This window comes from Diceros bicornis, chromosome 35, assembly GCF_020826845.1.
Source record: "Diceros bicornis minor isolate mBicDic1 chromosome 35, mDicBic1.mat.cur, whole genome shotgun sequence".
NCBI classification, from domain to species: Eukaryota; Metazoa; Chordata; class Mammalia; order Perissodactyla; family Rhinocerotidae; genus Diceros; species Diceros bicornis.
This window is the reverse complement of record NC_080774.1, coordinates 13,879,998-13,898,726: the sequence shown is the minus strand read 5'-3', so window position 1 is coordinate 13,898,726 and position 18,729 is coordinate 13,879,998.

The following is an 18,729-nucleotide window of genomic DNA, read 5'->3' as shown; positions in this document are numbered from 1 at the left end:
CCTGCGCCTCTCTCTGCCCTTGGCCCGGGGCTGGGGGTCGAACAGGAGCTGCTGGGAAGCACCCTCCTCCCCGGGCGCTTCAACCCAGACAGACACGAGGCGGAAGCACGTTGGCATATGAAGGACAGAAAGACAAATGAAGAGCTCTCGAGCCAGAGCACGCATTAAATGAGTACTTACATTATGCAAAAGCCAAAGCCTCAACAAGGGGGTGAGTGAAGAGGGGGACAGGGAGGAATTCGGCTCAGACGAGACTCCCCAGTTCTCACCCTGCCAATTTCCAGCCCTCCCATCCTCACCCATCAAATGCCCTCTCATCCCCTCCCGGGTACCAAAGGCTTAGCGCAGGTGGGAGCCTCCATCCAGTCCACAGAGCTGGGAGCTGGGGGGCGTGGCCCGCGCTAACATCGGGGGCGGGGCCGGGGTGGGGCTTAGACGGGGGGCGGGGCCCGCGCTGGAGGAGGCAGGACAGAAGAAAGACAGTAACGCTATGTGCGACTTTGCATCTGATCTCACACTGCATCCTCGAGTCCTCTGCCTTTTTATCATAGCCTTAACAACTGTGATCTATTACCTTCGAGATTGTCGTGAAGTCACCGCTTTGGGGGAATCTGTTCAAGGGACCTGCCTTCTCAAAGCTGTGACGTCAGGCCCGGCCGTGTGGGCCGCTTCCCTGGGTGATCTGTGTTATCTTTGGAAGATTAACAGTTTATTTGGGTCTCCTAAGAATCCGGGGAGATTGAGAGGGCAGGAGCTGTTGTCCCCAAATGCTTATCTCTTCCCATCTCCACACAACAACCTATGAGGTGGGTCTTGGGGTCCCGATTTTACAGGGAAGGAAACTGAGGCACGAGATGAAGTTGCTTTCTTGAGATTTGGCGATGAAAAGAATAAAAGTTTGAACCCAGTGTTCTTCCTCCAGCATGCTTTCCAGCACCCGTAGTAGGACACATACTGTCTTCCTCTAAGCATATAAATGATAAATGCACAAATATGTATGAAGGAGCAGAGTTCAGTCTATTTGGAATGATGGTGTATCCACTTGCTCACCAAGCCCTCCTGCATTATCTCCTACATATTGCTCAAATCTGCCTACTTCTCTCCACCACCACTGTGCCCCCTGGTCCAAGCCATCTCTCTCCTAGACTGGGGCTCCCACCTCCTCACTGGTCCCCCTCCTAACACTGTTGCCTGCTCCCATCCTTTCCCCACCAGCAGCCGGGATGATCTGTTCGGTGCTCTCAGCATGAAAACACCATCCAGGCCCTTCACCAGCTGGCTTGGCCTGCCTCCCTAACTCCAACTTTTTTTTTTTTAAATAGTAAAATACACATATGATAAAATTTACCATTTTAACCATTTTCAAGTGTGCAGTCAGTGACATTAAGTAGAGTCGCATTGTTGTGCAACCATCACTACTATGCAGTCCAGAACTTTGTCATCACCCCAAATGGAAACTCCTTACCCGTTAGCTGTCACTGCCCATTCCACCCAACCCCCTGCCCTTGGCAACTGCTGTCTGTGTCTATGGATCTGCCTGTTCTGGATATTCCATATAAATGGAATCCCACAACACGTGGTCTTTTATGACTTCTTTCACTTAATATAATGTTTTCAAGTTTCATCCATTTGTGGCAGGTGTCAGTACTTCGTCCCTTTTTATGGCTGAATGATATTCCACTGTATGGTAGAACACCTTTTGCTTATCCATCGATGAACATTTGGGGTGTTTCCAGCTTTTGGCTGTTGTGAATAGTACCTCAATGAACATTTGTGTACAAGTTTTTTGTTGTTGTTGTTTGAACATGTGTTTTCAACTCTTTTGGGTATATACTTAGGAGTGGAATTTCTGGGTCCTATGGTAATTCTATGTCTAACCTGTTGGGGAACTGACAGCCTGTTTTCCACAGTGCTTGCACCATTTTATGTTCCCACAAGGGTTCAGAGGGTAGCAGAGCACAAGGGTTCCAATTTTTCCACATCCTTGCCAACACTTGTGATTTTCTACTTTTTTTTGTGGCCGTCTCGGTGGGTGTGCCTGGCTCCATCTTTTAGTTCTCTCCCCCTCGCTCTTACTATGCTGGGCTTTCACGTCCTCAAATATGCCACTCTGTCTTAAAAGGGGCCTTTGCACATGCAGTGACTTCCACTTTCCCTCATCTCCAAGGCTAGATCAGACCCACTAGTGACAATGCGTCTCTGTCCCAAAGCCTTGCTTTCATAGCTCCTCACTTAGCTGTAAATTTACATTTCCTTGTGCGGTTACTGATTACTGTCTTCTTGCTTGACTACAACCTTCCCCCAGGCAGAGACAAGTCTGTTTTTGCCGGTCCACCATATCCCCAGCACTTACCACAGTCCTGGTAGATTCCAGGTACTCAACAAATATTGGGTGAATGATGGATGAAGATGAATGAGATCCAAGTTTGGGTCTTAATGCCTTTTTCTTTTTTTCACTGCTCAGTGGAGTTAGCAGATCTCCATAAGTTAGGAACTGAAAAACCTACCTTGTCCGTAAGGAATTTGGAGACTGTTGGGGTTCTGGTTGTGGAATTAACGCTCACTAATGTCTCCCTTCAGAGCCGTGGTGATTCTGGCACTAGATTCCAAGTCTTGTGTGGGAGTTGTGTTGCTTCTGCCCCGCAGAGCTGCTGAAGGTTTAAGAACTAGAAATATATTTGCTTGGTGTAAACATGACCCCAGCCTGACAAGGTGATCCCTGTGTTTGCCAAGCCATTAATTTTTATGTAATAACAGCGACCACAACAAACTGCATTTCCCCCACATTCTCAGCCGTGCTAAGGTCAGATCTGTGGGATTGTGTGAGACAAAAACCTCATCAACTAGAATGTAGTGGTGAGTCCTCTGGGTCTAGAGCTCTGCTCCTACACGCGGCTCCAAAGAGCTGAAAATAGAGGATTAAAAATTCATGCAGCTTCTTTCTTCCAAGGAACTCCAAATGCTTCCGACGAGCTTTATCCTGTGAAGTCATTAGTGGTCAGCTAACACCATGCCCATCTCAAGACGGGGAGACAGAGGCCCAGAGATATGAAGCGACTCTGCCAGGGCCCCCCATGATAAGGAGCAGCAGGCTCAGGCAGAGAGCCCCCTCCCATCCATCTTTCCAGCTCATGCCCTCTCCATTAGCTTGATTAGGACAATTGATTTATTCATTCTTAGTGGTTGAGAGGGGGAAAAAAACCAACATGCCATTTGTGTGATATAAATGTCTCTGGAAAAAGCTAAAAAACATTGTGTCATACATATTTTCTTAATACCACAGTCAATCATACATGTCCAAGTGCACAGTTCCATCAGCAGGGGAGAGGGGTGGAGGGGGCTCAGGACTTGGCTGTGGAATTCTCAGTCCCAGCTAAGGACACACTGGCGGTGTTTTCTTAGCATTTTGCCATTAGAGAACCTCCTAGAGGCCTCAGAAGCTCGATGTTGGGCCAGAACATTCCTAGGCAGGGAAGCAAGGGTGGGGGATGCCTGTTAACTGGCTAATTCCCAAAGGAAAAGATGGGGATTGTCACTTTCTCACTCTGTGCTCCCTGGACTCATAGAAAGATCTGGACTGCAATGTGGTTCCTCTTCCTCCACCCCCACCACTCATCATCCAAAAGCCTTTAATCCCAGTGATTCTACTGTTAGGAATTTAGCCCAAGGAAATAATTAAAGACATGTAAAAAGACTTAGTGACAAGATGTTCCTCATACATGTAGATTCTGGTGTGAGACTAGAAACAAACTCCATAGCCAACCAACCACAGGTGATTGAAAAGTAAATTGTGTGGTTCATCCCCTAAAACCCTTCTCAGATTTAAAAAGAAAAAAGACTGGAAGGAAATAAACCAAGATGTTCAGAGAGTCTGCCTTTGGGTGTGGAAATACAAGTAATTTTTTTCTTTTCTGTGGTAAGTTCTTGTTTTTGGATGATCTGTTCAAAACCGACTTAAATGTGGTTGACTCTAAGAGAAATTTTATGAAGTCACTAAGATTTAGAAGTCATACATGGGACAGGAAGGGCCCGTAAGTAAAGGCCTGGAGGGAAATCGGGGTCAGGGAAGAAGGCAGTCTGACTACAGTGGGAGATCCCAAAAGCTGAGTTCTGAGAATAAGGAAGATTTGTGGGTTGTGGACAGACTTGTATCTTTTGAAAGCCAAAGAGGGGAATACACTGAATGTGACAGGCAACTGGGAGCCACTGTAGATTCTTGAACAAGAAAAGACACGGGCAGTTCCAAGTCAGACCAAGAAGAGACGGTCCAAGAAGTACATAGGCTGGGAGTGAATCTGGTGGTCCCATAATTCTTTTTTGGAAGGATCTGATTTCATTGGCTTTGCAAGTAAAGGAGTTTGGAGAATCACAGAACTCTAGATCTGAAAGACGTTTGGAGATTGCTTTCATTTTACAGAGAGGACAACTGCCGTTTAAAGAGTTAAACAGATTGTTCCCTGACACACAGCAAGATGGTGGCCAAGTTGGGACTGGCAACTAGGAGTCTCTATTCCTCGCTCCAGTCCCAGCCCACCTCTCTGCGGCCTAGGATCCCAATTCTGAGATATTAACCACATGTACAACCTTCTAGGAGAACCAAAGACCTTGGTCTACTTCCTGGAGTCTCAGCCAAAACTCCGTCTTTCCATCCATCCATCCATCCACCCACCCATCCACCCACCCACCCACCCATCCATCCACCCATCCACCCACCCATCCATCCATCCACCCGCCCATCCATCCATCCACCCACCCATCCACCCAGCTAGCCAGCCATCCACCCACCCACCCACCCACCCGTCCATCCACCCACCCATCCATCCACCCACCCACCCACCCCTCCACCCATCCACCCATCCACCCACCCATCCATCCACCCATCCATCCATCCACCCATCTATCCATCCATCCATCCATCCATCCATCCACTCACCCACCCACCTACCCGGCCACCCAGCCACCCGGCCACCTGGCCACCTGGCCATTTAGCCACCCATCCACCCAACCACCCATCCATCCATCCATCCATCCCTCCATCCATCCACCCGCCCATCCACCCAGCTAGCCATCCATCCATCCATCCATCCATCCACCCACCCATCCACCCACCCACCCATCCACCCACCCATCCATCCATCCACCCATCCGTCTGTCTACCTGCCCGTCCGTCCACCCATCCATCCACCCATCCATCCATCCATCCATCCCTCCATCTATCCATCTATCCATCCACCTATCCACACTTACTAAATACCTATTAGGAGATAGATATGCTAAGTGTTAGAGTGGGGGTGGGGAGGGGAGGCAATGATGGCACATAGTAGGTACTCAATAAATATCTGTGGAAGGGAAGGAGGGTGGGAGAGAAGGAGGGAAGAGCAGTTGCTGCTCTCGAATCACTCACGACCTAATTCGGGAAATAGACACAGCCTTCCACGGAGGATGAAAGCTGTGCTTTCACCGACACGTGAACTCACGTTCCGCAGGCCCAGGCAAGACACGTAACAGAACCAAACCAAAAAGAGTCGACTTCCAACTTCTTTTATAAAAAGTACTTAATTCATATAACATTTATAGGGCCCCTACAGTGGGCAATTGGGCAGATTGGGCAATTAAGGTTTCCACTATTTGCCCATGGGGTTACACATTAAACCCAAAATGGACAGGAGAAGGGATGAGTGGAGGGAGAAAACACACGGAGTCATCAAGCAATCGGAAAGGACCCATGTTTCTTTGAACACTGTGTTCTTTTTCAAATGCCAGCCCCTTTGTTTGATTTCCCTTTGGCACACAGGTTCTGGGGTCCATGGCTCCCGTCTGATGGGGGGAGGGCCAAGCATAAGCCACAACCAGACCCTCCCACCAGCCCTGCCCTTCTCCATTTCCCTTTCTAGTTATTCAGGCTTCCCAGGCCATTTCAACCTCACGTTGCCAAGAGAACATAAATCAGGAGGCCGCAGCTCCGGGCTCTTTGAGGAACATGGAGGGACTTAGAGGCTTTTCCAAGGGGGTGCATGGGGAAGGAAGGCGAACCAAGCGTAAGTGAAAGTTCCATGTGGTTCCTTTAATCACCGGGTGGAAGGAGAGAGGAGAAAGTTCAAACAGAGCCCCGTGAGCGAGCCAGGCCGAGGAGCCAGCTCTGAGCTCCACTGTTCTAGCAACTGCTGTTGGCACTGCCGGGGTTTGTCTTGGCCCAAACCTGTCCTGGGAAACAAGAGAAGCTCACGCTCTTGGAATTCGCTCCCTTAACGATTCACTCAGCAGCTCGGCTTCAGTGGACAATTTGAATAAAAAAGAAGGAAGGAAGAAAGAAAAGAAAAGCCATTGAGCCAGTGGTTAGGTGTGCACCCCCAAACTCATCAGCCTGGGCTGGGTGGGGTGATGAGGAGGAAGAGAGAAGGGAGCCTCTCCCAGCTGTGAACAGCCGCTTCCCGGTGGGACCCTGAGTGGGATGGAGAAGGAGGGACCTGGCAAAGTCTGCTTCTAACGCTATCTGCTGGACTCCCCGGGCTTTGGGGAGAGGCCTTGGAGAAAGAACAAAAGTGCAAGGTGGCCCTCCAACAGTTGTCTTTGACTGAGTGTTTTCCACGTGCCAGCATTGTTCCAGCACTTTCCATCTCCTATCTCATCGAATCCTCACAGTGGCCCGCCAGGGCGGCCTCTTCAGCCCCATTATGCAGGGGAGAGAGTTGAGTGCTGCTCCGTTACTGACCTGCCCAAGAACACACAGCTAAGGAGTGGGGGGCATCTGAATGTGAATCTGATCCCCTATGACCCCCGGCCTCGGGGCCATGTTCTTGACGACTCTGCCTTCCTGCCTTTATTTATTGCTTGATCTCCACGTGTCATCATCATACCTTCCCTGATGATGTAGAAAAACAGAACAGTCATTCGCTCAGTCACAGAACAAGACAGAACAGCGGCTCCACAGGCGTCCGTCCCGGCTGGGTCACTGGGGCCCTCAGCAGCCTGGGGTGCTGCGGACAGCAGCACACTGTGGAGAAATGCCACCTGATTAATAGGAGTCCCAACCCTGGCATCCTCAGACCCCTTGCAGGTGCATAGGTAGCATTCAGGGGTCCATGTATTTAGCTGGGGAAAAAAAATGACATCTTTCCCTTCACTAACCTCTAATAGAAAGGCAGCATTTTCTCCTGTTGGGAATGCCGTTGATGAACCACTATGGGATCAGCAGTTCCTATGTCTTCAGCACTTGTGCAAATCGCAGAGACTTCACTATCACTCATAGTTGTTGCAGATTATATTAAAATATCATTTATTCCCCTCACAACTCGGAAATTACAGGAGTGAATAGACCACAGGCTAGATCTTATTACTTAAGGCATGATAAAGAAGCTCGTATATTATGATTTCACAAACTTGGTTTTTCCTGTTTTGATATCTGGATTACAGTATAATTGGTTTCCTTTGTGATCCTATGTGCTTTATTTTATGCATTGAAAAGCATGGTTCTGAAGAGGAGTCCCCAGCCTTCACCAAACTGCCCGAGGGGTCCGTGGACTGTGCCCTGGAAGCTGCGGTGAGGCTCCTGCTCTTGAAAAGTTTGCAGCCTAACGGAGAAGCAGACAAATACACTCATCAATATGTAAGATGCAGCCTAAAGTGTAGAAGAGTGAGTGAACTCTTGGAGGGCAAGGATTGCATGTATTTATTTATTTTATTATTATTATTCTTTCCTCCCCAAAGCCCCAGTACATAGTTGTATATTCTAGTTGTAGGTCCTTCTCATTCTTCCATGTGAGCCGCTGCCACAGCACGGCTACTGACAGATGAGTGGTGTGGTTCCGCCATCGGAAACCTAACCCAGGCCACCGAAGCGGAGTGTGCCGAACTTTAACCACTAGGCCATCAAGGCTGGCTCTGCAATTTTTTTTAACTCTTACATCCAGACCCAACAGTGCCTGATAATCAATAGTAATAGGTCATCCACAGAGAGTACCCAGTGCATGAACTCAACCAAGTCAACTTATACCTCCAGCCACGTATGAGCTGAGTGATCTTGGGCACTTGATGATTCTCTCTCTCTGCCTCGATTTCCTCCTCTGGAAGATGGGCTTAACAAAACCTTTTTCTCGATGTTGTCGACACAATAAAATGAGATGGAAGGGGAGCATGGGCTTAGCACAGTTCTGGGCTCATTGTAAGTGCGTGGAGAGGTCAGATCAATCTGACAGCAGCCTCTGTGGCCCCCAAACCTCTCTTCTCGGGGAGACCAACTCTGAGAAATGTGCCCTGCGGGCTCCACCCCTGGGGTGGAGACGAGTCACCCTGGGAAGGTCTGTGTCAGAGCTCATGGCTGAGACATCAGTCAACGTGGGACTGTCTGTCCCTTTTGGTCCCTCTCTGATAGCCCTGATGCCTCGCACCACCTCCGTGAGAAAGCCCTGTCTCCATCGTCCCTCACGGAGGCAGGAAAGGAGGGTGGAGGAAGGACCAGACGCTCGGGTCCCTCGGCTTCCTGCCCCACTACACGCCCGGATGGTATGATCCGCGACTGGAGAATGCCTGCCTCATCTTGCCAGGGATTGCTTCCCCGCTCTCCCGCTCACACATTTGCTGGGAAGATGCTTGTGTCTGTGAGGGCTGCTAAGGACCTGGAACAGCCTTTGAAGGTATCCAGCCAACTGAATTTAATTAAATTGCAGTTCCAGAAGCCAGCAGCATTTTCCTAAGAAAGCAGGACAACTTCTAAACGTCCCCTGACACTCTCATGCAGCTCATTTCCTGTGCTTCAGACTATGTCGTAAAAGTGTCCGTAGGGTGGTTTCCTTTGATGATGGATCCGGTTGGCAAGACATTTTTTTTAAAGCCAGCATCACTCTCTCATCCTTCTTGAGTTAGGAGCATCCTGACCCTCCCCTTACATTGCATTTGTTCTTGCTTTCCAAAGCTGTAGTTATAGGACCTTTGTCTTTTCAATTTGGTTTCTTGCTTAGCCCCAGAGGCCGCCATCTTGGAGATTCACACTCCCGCTAGCTCAAGATTAAGTCACCATCAAACTCTGGAGCCAAATGTTGATTATTTTACTGCACTAAGTAGGGTAAAGTGGTGGCTGAGGAATACTCTTGCTTCCAAACATACTTTTCAGTCATTCATTCTTCAACAGCTGAGTTCTTCTTACGTGCTTGGGGCTGGGGATATAATGGGGAACAAGACAATGTGGCTCCCACATTCATGGATCTTTACATGGTCAAGGGAGAGATAGATAATAAGTACATAAGCAAATAAAGACATAAAACAGTTACAGACTGTTATATGTGCTAAGAAGAAAGAAACAGATGGCTGGAGAATAGTGGAAGGATATTCTTAGATAAAGTCAAAGAGGATCTCTCTGAGAAAGTGACACTCAAGCTGAGACCTAAAGGATGAGTCTGAGCCAGCCATGAGAAGAGCCAGGGCGAGAATATTCCAAGGCAGCAGGAACAGCAAGTGCAAAGGCCCTGGAGCGGGAAAAGCTTGGCAAGAGCTAGGAAAAGACTGAAGGTCAGGTTACTGGGGTATAATGAATAGAGAAGAGAGTGGCAAGAGGTGAGGAGATGGAGAACGGCAAGGTTTGGAGACCATTGTAGAGAGTTTGGATTTTACTCAAAGGAATTCAGGGGTGGGGGACTGAAATTTACACAGGAAGTGCTCCACATATGAATTTATTGGATAAATGGATGACAGAAATATTCTTCCGTTTGGAAGCTTAGGCATCAAAGTCTTTGGCAATTACATTCCTATCTGAACTCCCCCAGGTCTTATTAGCTCTAGCATTCAGTTGGCCCTTTTGCACATACGCCTATAAATGAGCATAATCAGAAGACCCAGGCATGGGTCCACCAGGGCCACTGCATTGCCTAACTCCGTGGGGGTACCACTCTCATTGTGTTCTTTGGAAATGGCATTCCTTGGAACATAATACAGAATTGGATGAAATGGTGCCTCCTAGAGTTGGGCAGTCCCGGGTCCTGGTCCCAGCTCTGACACTCACTAGCTGTATGACCAGCAGCAAGTTGTGTGCTCCCTCTGGGTCTCCGTTTCGTGGTCTATGAAAGAAAACGATGCCACACCCATCTCCCAGGGTTGCTGAGAACTTGCAGTCTAAGGAAGTGAATGCACAGCATTTGAACTCGCTAAAGAAGTGTACCTACCTGGGGTCCTAGGACAGGCTTTGGGGATCAGTGGATCCCCTGAAATTGCAGACACAGTGTGCATCGTGTGTCTGCAGGCATATGCAGGTGAGTGCATTTTTCAAAGCGGAGGATCCAAAACTCTCTTCTCAGTTTCTCAGAAACCCGTGATCCGCCAAAGGTTACACACCGGGCAGTTGGAACTGCTTATTGGCCCTTGAAGTTGTCCCCTTGCTCTGAGATCTAGTTAAACGTTTGCTAGCTGTGTCTCGTTTCGTTCTGAGTCTGTAAGCCCATTGGTGGCAGAAGGCTGTCCGCAGTGACCCGTCCCTCCCCACCTTGCAGTCTTGCTGACCCCTGGCTTCTCACGGACCCTGCCAGCAGCATCCATCAGCCCAGGGACAGGCCCTCCCCACTGTGCACACAGGAGGCCCCCAGGTCCCTGCCGCACCGATGGCCGAGAGCAGGAGAAATGAGCTAAATGACTGTGTGCTGTTTGTAAGCCCGTGATCACTTTACTCCTCCCAGGGAATAAGATGCCTAAACCCAGCCACACAGCTTCTGCAGACCACCCCCAAGGAGCCACAGCTAATGGTGGGGATTTCTGGCACCACGTTACGCCCACGAGGAAGATGTTCTTGTTTGTGGGAAGAGGAGATGTGAGAGCTTTTAACTTCCAACCCCCCATAGCAGGTGGACCTTGGGTGGTTTATATCTGTCTGTGTTACACACACATCCAGCGTGGCACCCACCACATTACAGGCACTTAACAAAAGCAATAAATAAATCACGGTCATTTCCAGCCCATCCACACACCCCGCCCTCCGGGGATCTGAACGCAATGCACTCGCCTCTCATCAGCCGATTCCTAACTGGTCCCCCACCTCTTCCTGACAAGTAATAAAGTTAATGATACCTTGTGTCAGAGGTTGCATCTTTCTTCTCAAAAACTCCAAACACTTGGCTGTAATTATCTCTTCATCCTCATTTCTGAGTTAGATTAAAAAGGCGGAGGTGACGTGTTCCACCCATCCCTGCCCCCTCCCACCAAATCGGTGTTATTTCAAGGAAACTGAGGTCTCCGGACGGGAAATTCTTTGCCCAGATCTGCAAGTCACAGACAGGTGGGACAGGGAACAAGGACTCACCCCACACCCCTATCCCTGAATTTGATCTGTCCTAAGACTGTGGAAATCTTTTTTTTGTCTGGAGGCAAAGCAGATCTTTCTAATCCTAATGTCCCTAATTGCCCCTCGATGCCTGAGGTTTGAGAAAATCCCCTTGCCTAGGGAGATCCCCACAGAGAAGAAGAGGTTTCCAGCAGTGTGCAGGCAGCCAGACACTGTCAACTTGGTGCCACCTGGACCGCAGCAAATTCAAATGATATCCCTCCAACCCCCCAGGCAGGTGTGAGTTAGGGACTCTGGGTGGGCTTGGATCTGCTCTGCAGGCTTTGACTTTTCCCCCTCCCTCTGCTTCCAGAACAAAGCCCAGGGTGGTGAGAGGCTATACAATGGGCAGAAGCATGGCCAGGGAAACCAAGAGGCCTGCTCCTGGCTCTAATTAGCTGAATAACCCAAGGAGAGAGGGAGTTGGGAGTTTCCAGACCTCAGTTGCTTCATCAATTAAATGGGTTTAATATTAGCCACCCTATGTGCCTCATTAGGAAGTCAGCAGCACAAAGCAAAATACCAGACGTGAAAGGGCTTTGAAAAAATTAGATGCTGTATTGAGATGCTGCTGCGGTAAACGTGGCGACTCGGGACAGTTACAGTCTCTTCTCTGAGGATCGCCTGCAGATTGTCGGAACCAGAGGGGGATGCAGGGCTCAGCGACCTGTCATTTTGCAGAAAAGACCAGAAGAAGTGAGTGTGATAGATTGAACAACACCCTGCAAAGTGCTCCATCAGATCCCTGGGCCCTCTGTGTGTGATCTTGTTTGGAAGAAGAGTCTTTGCAGATGGGATTAAGTTAAAGATTGTGAGATGAGGAGATCATCCTGGATACCCAGGTAGGCCGTAAATGCGAGCACATGTATCTTTACAAATTAGACATGCAGAGATCACACACACGGAGAAGAGGAGGAGGCCACGCAACCACAGAGGCTGAGATCCCAGTGATGTAGCCACAAGCCAGGGGACACCAGCCACCAGGCACTGGGAGAGTCGGGGAAGGCCCCTCCCCTAGAGCCTTCTGCGGGAGCACGGCCCTGCGACACCTGGATTTCAGATTCTGGCCTCTGGAACCAGGAGAGAATCTGTTGTTTTGAGCCACCCCAGTTTGTGGAAATTTGTTACGGCAGCCCTAGAAAACTAATACAGGAGGTGTGCACACTCCCACACCATATTGATGGAACAGCCAGGTGTCCTGGCTCCTCGTCCAGCACGTCATGTCACGCCCCACCTGGCCTCTTTGAGAGGCGAGGAATCCGAGCCGTATGCTACCCAGAGAGCCATCTCCAAAGCTCAGGGGAAGGGAAGGCAGCAGCAGCCACCAAAACCAGCAACTTTGGGTAGCACGGAAGGAGGGGAGACGGAAGTCATCACACACGCAGCAAACACATCTCGTGAACCAGCTGATGCTGGAACTCACAACACATCCCAGACCAAGGCGCCGACTAGCAGTGTCCTCTGCCAAAACACTGATAGGTCTTAGCTACAAACTAGATGCCTAGAGATGCACACCTGTTTTCTCCGTGCCACGAGCTGGTCCCCCTGCTCCTGGGGCCGCCCAGTGCAGCGCAGATCTCCACCACACAAGCTGCTCGGACACAGGTTTTGGAGGATGGATACTTGGAGCCTATCTTCGCTCTGTCGCAGGGACAGTGGTTTGCATTCAGTTCCTGCCTGCAGCCTGGCAAGGAAGGCCCCAGCCACTGAGCAATTCTTCTCCAGAGAGCCCATGAGAATAGCTGCATGGCCGGGGAACTCCAAAGATGGATTTCTGACCCCGAGCAGATTTTCACAGAGCTGTCAGAAAAGAGTGCCTCCTGACTTCTAGTTCCCTGGTCAGCCAGTCGCTGAGGAGGGAAATTCCTGCTGAAGTCTGGCATCTTTGGGTTCCAGTTCCCAGGGCTTCATAGAGGAGTAGCTCCGGGAACAGCTGCTCTCGGCCACAGCGGATCAGGGAGCAGAGGGGGCTCTGGGTGGGAGCCAGTCTTTCCTTCTAGAAGTCTTAGCTGAGCACTGACGACACCTCACATTGTCGGGCCTGCTTTAGGGGCTTCCTGCTGCCGATGGGAACACCCATTCGTCCTGGGCTTTTTGCAGGGTGACATGCTGTGGGCCATCCTGGGGTACACACGGAAGCATGAGGGATGTCTATTCCAGGGGTTCTCAACCCAGGAACAATGACCTCTGGGACCGCATAATTCTTTGTTATGGGGTCTGTCCTGTGCATTGTAGGGTGTTCAACAGCATCCTTGGCAGGAGCACCCTCCACCCCATTGTGACAACACAAAATGTCTCCAGACATTGTCCACATGTCCCGAAGGGCAAAATCGCCCCCATTTGAGACTCACTGGTCTAGGCACACCTGGTTTCTCTTTCACCAGGTGAGAGAAGCTTTCTCTGTGCACAGTCTCCCTCCTGATATCTCAGAGTTCACTGTCTTTTAGCATCACTGCTGTTTCTCCTCTATGGATGGGGAGTAAAAATAAACATAACAGTGCCAATTTATTGCATGCTTATTTCAAATCGATCACCTCATTTAAATCCTTGTTAACAACTCTATAAAATTATCCCATTATAATGTGTTATGAGTAATCAGGAGTAATCTGTTACAAGATGAGGAGACTGAGGCAGAGAAAGTCAGTGACCTTGCTCAAGGTCACACAATTTTTAAGGAATGGAGTCAGGATTCAAATTCAGGCAGCCAAACCCCTAGGCTCCATTCTACACTACACCTTCAGTAAGATGTAATGGTTGGAATATACTTAGGAATTCTCTAATTTTTTAAATTGTCAGTTATATCATTGGTCCTGAAACAGCAGGTAATACTATTATTAATAATATGATATTATTATCATCCTCATTTTTCAGATGAGGAAACTGAGGCTTTCCCAAGGCTACATGGTGCCTAAAAGACATTCCTGGGGCCTGAACCCTGGTCTTCTGCCATAGGATTCCAACTTTTCCCACTATGCCAGGCTGCATCTGGATAGGAACTTTAGAGAAAGGGGCTGAAGATGAAAACATCCCTTCAGGTATTCTGGCTGCTAATGTCAGGCAGGGAATTTAAAATAGGAGGCTCTGCTTTTTCACAGCAATCCTCCTGGAGCCAGAAATGAATACCCCACATGGGTTGCTGGGTGCTGGTGTGCATTCTGCCTATTTAATACGGGGTGCAGCAGGTGAATTTGTCTTGCACCACCCAGACCTTCCTGGAGACAGCCGCTCCTTTTGAGGGCTGCTGGGAACTGCTGGGAGGTGACAGTGGTGAGAGCTGGTCAATTGCAGGGGCTTCCTGGACAGAAAAAGCATCATTGTTGGTATCGGCCCCTTCCACAGTCCACTCCCCACTGTATCCGATATCTCACTGTACAGGCTGTCAAGATGTTACATTATTTCACTTGAATGGCAGTGAACCCCCTGTGGGGGTTGTCACCCCCCAAACCTGTGAACATGACCGTTTATAGAAATAAGGTCTTAGCAGATATAGTCAAGTTAAGTATCTCAAGACGAGATGATCCTAGATTCCTAAATCTAATGCCAAGTGTCCTTATAAGAGAAAGGCAGAGAGAAATCTGAGGCATCCATGTGAAGACGGAGGCAGAGAGTGGAGTAATGCAGCTACAAGCCAAGGGTCACCTGGAGTGTGAGAAGCTGGAAGAGGCCAGAAAGCACCCTCCCCTAGAGCTTTTGGAGGGAGTATGGCCTTGCCAACACCTTGATTTTGGACTTCCAGCCTCCAGAACTGTGCGAGAATCAATTTCTATCATTTTAAGCCCCCCAGTTTGCAGTCATTTGTTACAGCTGCCCCAGGAGACTAATACATCCTGTAAAGGGATCACTTTGAGAACGAAGGAAGGTGTTGGTTGCGAGATGATCCAGGTAGCACGTATTAAACTTCACCGGAGCAGTCCCTCTCGCGCCGTCAGAATGACACAGGCAAGTTCCTCGTGAAAGACACTGAAACAAATGCAGTGGAATCTTCCAACCCCAAACCTCCAGCTGTTAAAAAAAGGCAGTCGACAAGTCAGGAGGGTAATTAGACAGAGACAGGCAGTCAAGTTGCTCCAGGCACCTTCACGGGAAAGGTGTCATCAGCCCCAGGTTTATTCATTAATGTCCAAGAACTCCTCGATCCCTCCGTCTTCCACAAACACTGATGGTGTGTGTGCTCCGTGGGGGGCCCTGTGCCGGGATCCGAAGACAGGGACGACACAGCCCCATCCCCATGGGGCCAGAATCCGGTGGGGAAGCAGTATGTCAGCCCCGTGCTTACAGGCAGCGCCGACATTCACTGGGATGTGCTGGTACAGTGACACTGTTAAAATGGAGGAACATTCTGTCTGTGGCAGTTGGGAAGCAGCTGCTGACCCGAACCCTTAAGTACCACCTGCTGCCTTGGCTATACCAGCCTCTCCCCTCCCGGGACCCTACGGACCTCTCCAGCATCCAGCAACTAAAGGGATAACGGTACCCTGGTACAGAGGAGCAGGCATCCAGGATCCTACCTCTGTGCTACAGCCAGGATCTCTCCTGACTGGTCGATGCCCCTGCTGTCCTGAGTGTCACATATTTTGAGTATCATCGCTGATTGGACCTCAACACCGAGAGAATGAGAGGCTGGCTTTGAACCTGTGCATCTCAGCTATTTAACGCCACTTAGTCACCTTGAAATTGCATGCCTTAGGTGCAAGGAAGATGAGTGAGTGTGGACCGGTCTGCCCACATCACTCCTCCACGCATGGAAAGTAGCCTCAAAGATGTCACCAGTTCCCCTGCAGGCATTGAAAAGGGTCTAGGGAGAGCTCTGGGCCCAGACCAGCAAACAGAATGGTCAGGTCCACCCCTGCAAGTTGCCAAGGTCAAAGAAAGATCGAAAGCCAAGACCAGGCTTTGAACCCCACTATATGTGTGCCCTGCCAAAAGTCAAAGGTTTGGAGCCAGCAGGCGAGAAGGCAGGGCCAGATCTGGGGGTTCAGGTAGGGAGGCTCCAAATGGACCAGAGGTTGTCGACCCCACTGCTGGCAGGGGCCAGGCAGCTAAGTGAATTAGTGAAGCAGCTGCCCCAAGCCTAGTACTGGGACACCGTTAACACACTTCCAAAAGACATTGCCATAATTCTTGCAGCACCAAGGGTATTTTTGTAGTGGGAGGGCTTCTGGCCCACCAATACGTCAGGAAATCGGCTGCAGGTGCCAGAGAAGGAGCGAGTTTCTGTCCTTCTTTAGCTTCATGAGGCCAAGGGACCGAACACGAAAGCTTCTGGAGTCATTCCAGGTGTTTTTTGAGACCTGGACAGGCCCCTTCCCTGGGGGGAAGCAGGAGGCGACAGCTGCCATCAGCATTGTTGCTGTTACACAGGGGTGAGTATGTGGGTCCACGAAAGGACAAAGTTCCCCAGTAGTTCCAGAAACCAAAGAGGGAATGGACCATCTTGCATCACTGAACCATTGATTCATTCTGTAAATATTTTTGCGGACCCACTAGGTGCAGAATCTTTAGGGGCTGTGGTAGAGAACAAGCCGGAAGTGGTCTCTCCCCGTCTGGCCCTTTCAGTCAAGTGAGCACCTACTGTGTGCCAAACCCCTTACAAAATCGATGTCAATCCCCACTACCCCCACTTATTGGGGACTTATGCTATGCTAGGGGCAGTCAAGTTCAAGTATATTCTTTAAGCTAATAATAGCAGCAACACGAATTGATCTCTTGCCACATGCCAAGCACGTGCTGGGTGCTTTGTGAGCGTTATTGGAATTAAACCCCCAGCAGCCTCTCCGGGCTGAACACTCTTAGTGCCCCCATCATGCAAATGAGGACACAGAGGCACAGAGACACTGTGACTCCTCCAGCTAGTTGGTGGCAGAAGAGGGGCTTGCACTTGTCCAGATTCTAGAACAGATGCTTTTAAGGATGCTGCCTGCTTATTAACTCTCCAAACATCCCTATAAATAGTCATTCTTAGCCCTATTTTGCAGATAAGAAACCTGAGGCTCCGAGAGGGTCTTACTGTGACCGCTACTGGGGGCTGGGACGAGGGTGAGGCCAGGGGGACACTCATCCGGGCTGCAAAAATTAAAGGTGCACCAAGAAACTCACTGATCAAGATGAATAGTATTTAATGCAATATATTTTTTAAACTCAAAGTTAATGCCAAAAAACCCACAATGCACAAAACATCAAAATTTTAAAAACAGGATTCCACCTTGCACTTGCAAGATGGCACTTGCCAATCCCAGTCCTGTCTTTATTTAAATTTTTCATAATTTGTTCATCATTGATTTTCTAGAATTATTTTTCATTGAGATTTTGGGCTCACCCTGAAATTTTGTCTCATGGCAAGTGCTCACTCTGTATCAGGCACTCTTCTCAGGCGTCTCATAACCCTCCCAACAGTTCTAGGAGTAAGCATTATCATCGCCCCTGTTTTATAGATGAGCTACTGCGGACCAGAGAGGTCGAGAGCTCTGTTGAAGGTCACACAGCCGAGGGCGGGGAACTTGAACCCAGTTAAACTTCCTCGATGGAGGGAGTGAGCTCCCCGTGCTGGGAACAGCCCAGGCGCAGGCGGCGGACTGATGCTCGCGCGTCTTCCAGGGAATTCCTGCGGGGCGTGGGAGGCGGGACTTGACGACCTTCGAGGTCCCCACCACGCCCGATTCCAGCTTCTCCGATCCCATTGTTTCTAAGAAACGGTCCCGTGACCCGGCGGGGGAGCCGGTCTGGGGAACCCGGGCGGGGCCGCTGGGCCACGGGGCCCCTCCGGCCGGGCGCGCGAGCCCCGCTCCTCCCCGCGCCAGGCAGCCCCGGGAGGGAGAGGCGTTGCGGGGCAAGAAAGCTGTTGGTAATAAGCAGAATTGGGTTTTAATGGGGTTCGCGCAGATAGCGCAGAAATCAAATTAGGGCCTAATTGGCATGCACGAGGCAGCGGGCGCGGCGGGCCCGCTGGGGCCGAGCAGTGCAGCCGCCCCGGGGACGCCGCGTCCAGCCTGCGGGACCCCTCCTCCGGCGACGCCCCCGGGGAACCCGGGCACGGCCTGGGAACGCGCATCCCGGCCGCTCTCGACCGGCCCCTGACGTCCACGCCTCCGTGCAAACGCTGGAGCGGCTGAGCAGCGCGCACGGCTTTTTTTGTTTTGTATTGATGGAAAAGAAAGACGAGTGTAGGGAAGGTGGCCAGGGGAAAGACGGACAGGAGAGGGAAAAGATTATCAGCAAAAGGAGAACCCAGGGCGTAATGAACAGTAGTCGTAGTGATATAGTGGGCGCTGACCCTGGGCCGGGTCCTCTGCCGGCACCTTGCACGGATTTCCATCCTGACCCCCATGAAGTTTGGTACTCCTTTCTCTCCATTTACACGTGAGAATCAGAAGCACAGAGAGGGTTAGCTGCTTACCCAGAGCTGCCCAGCGGGGACACCGTGGGCCTGA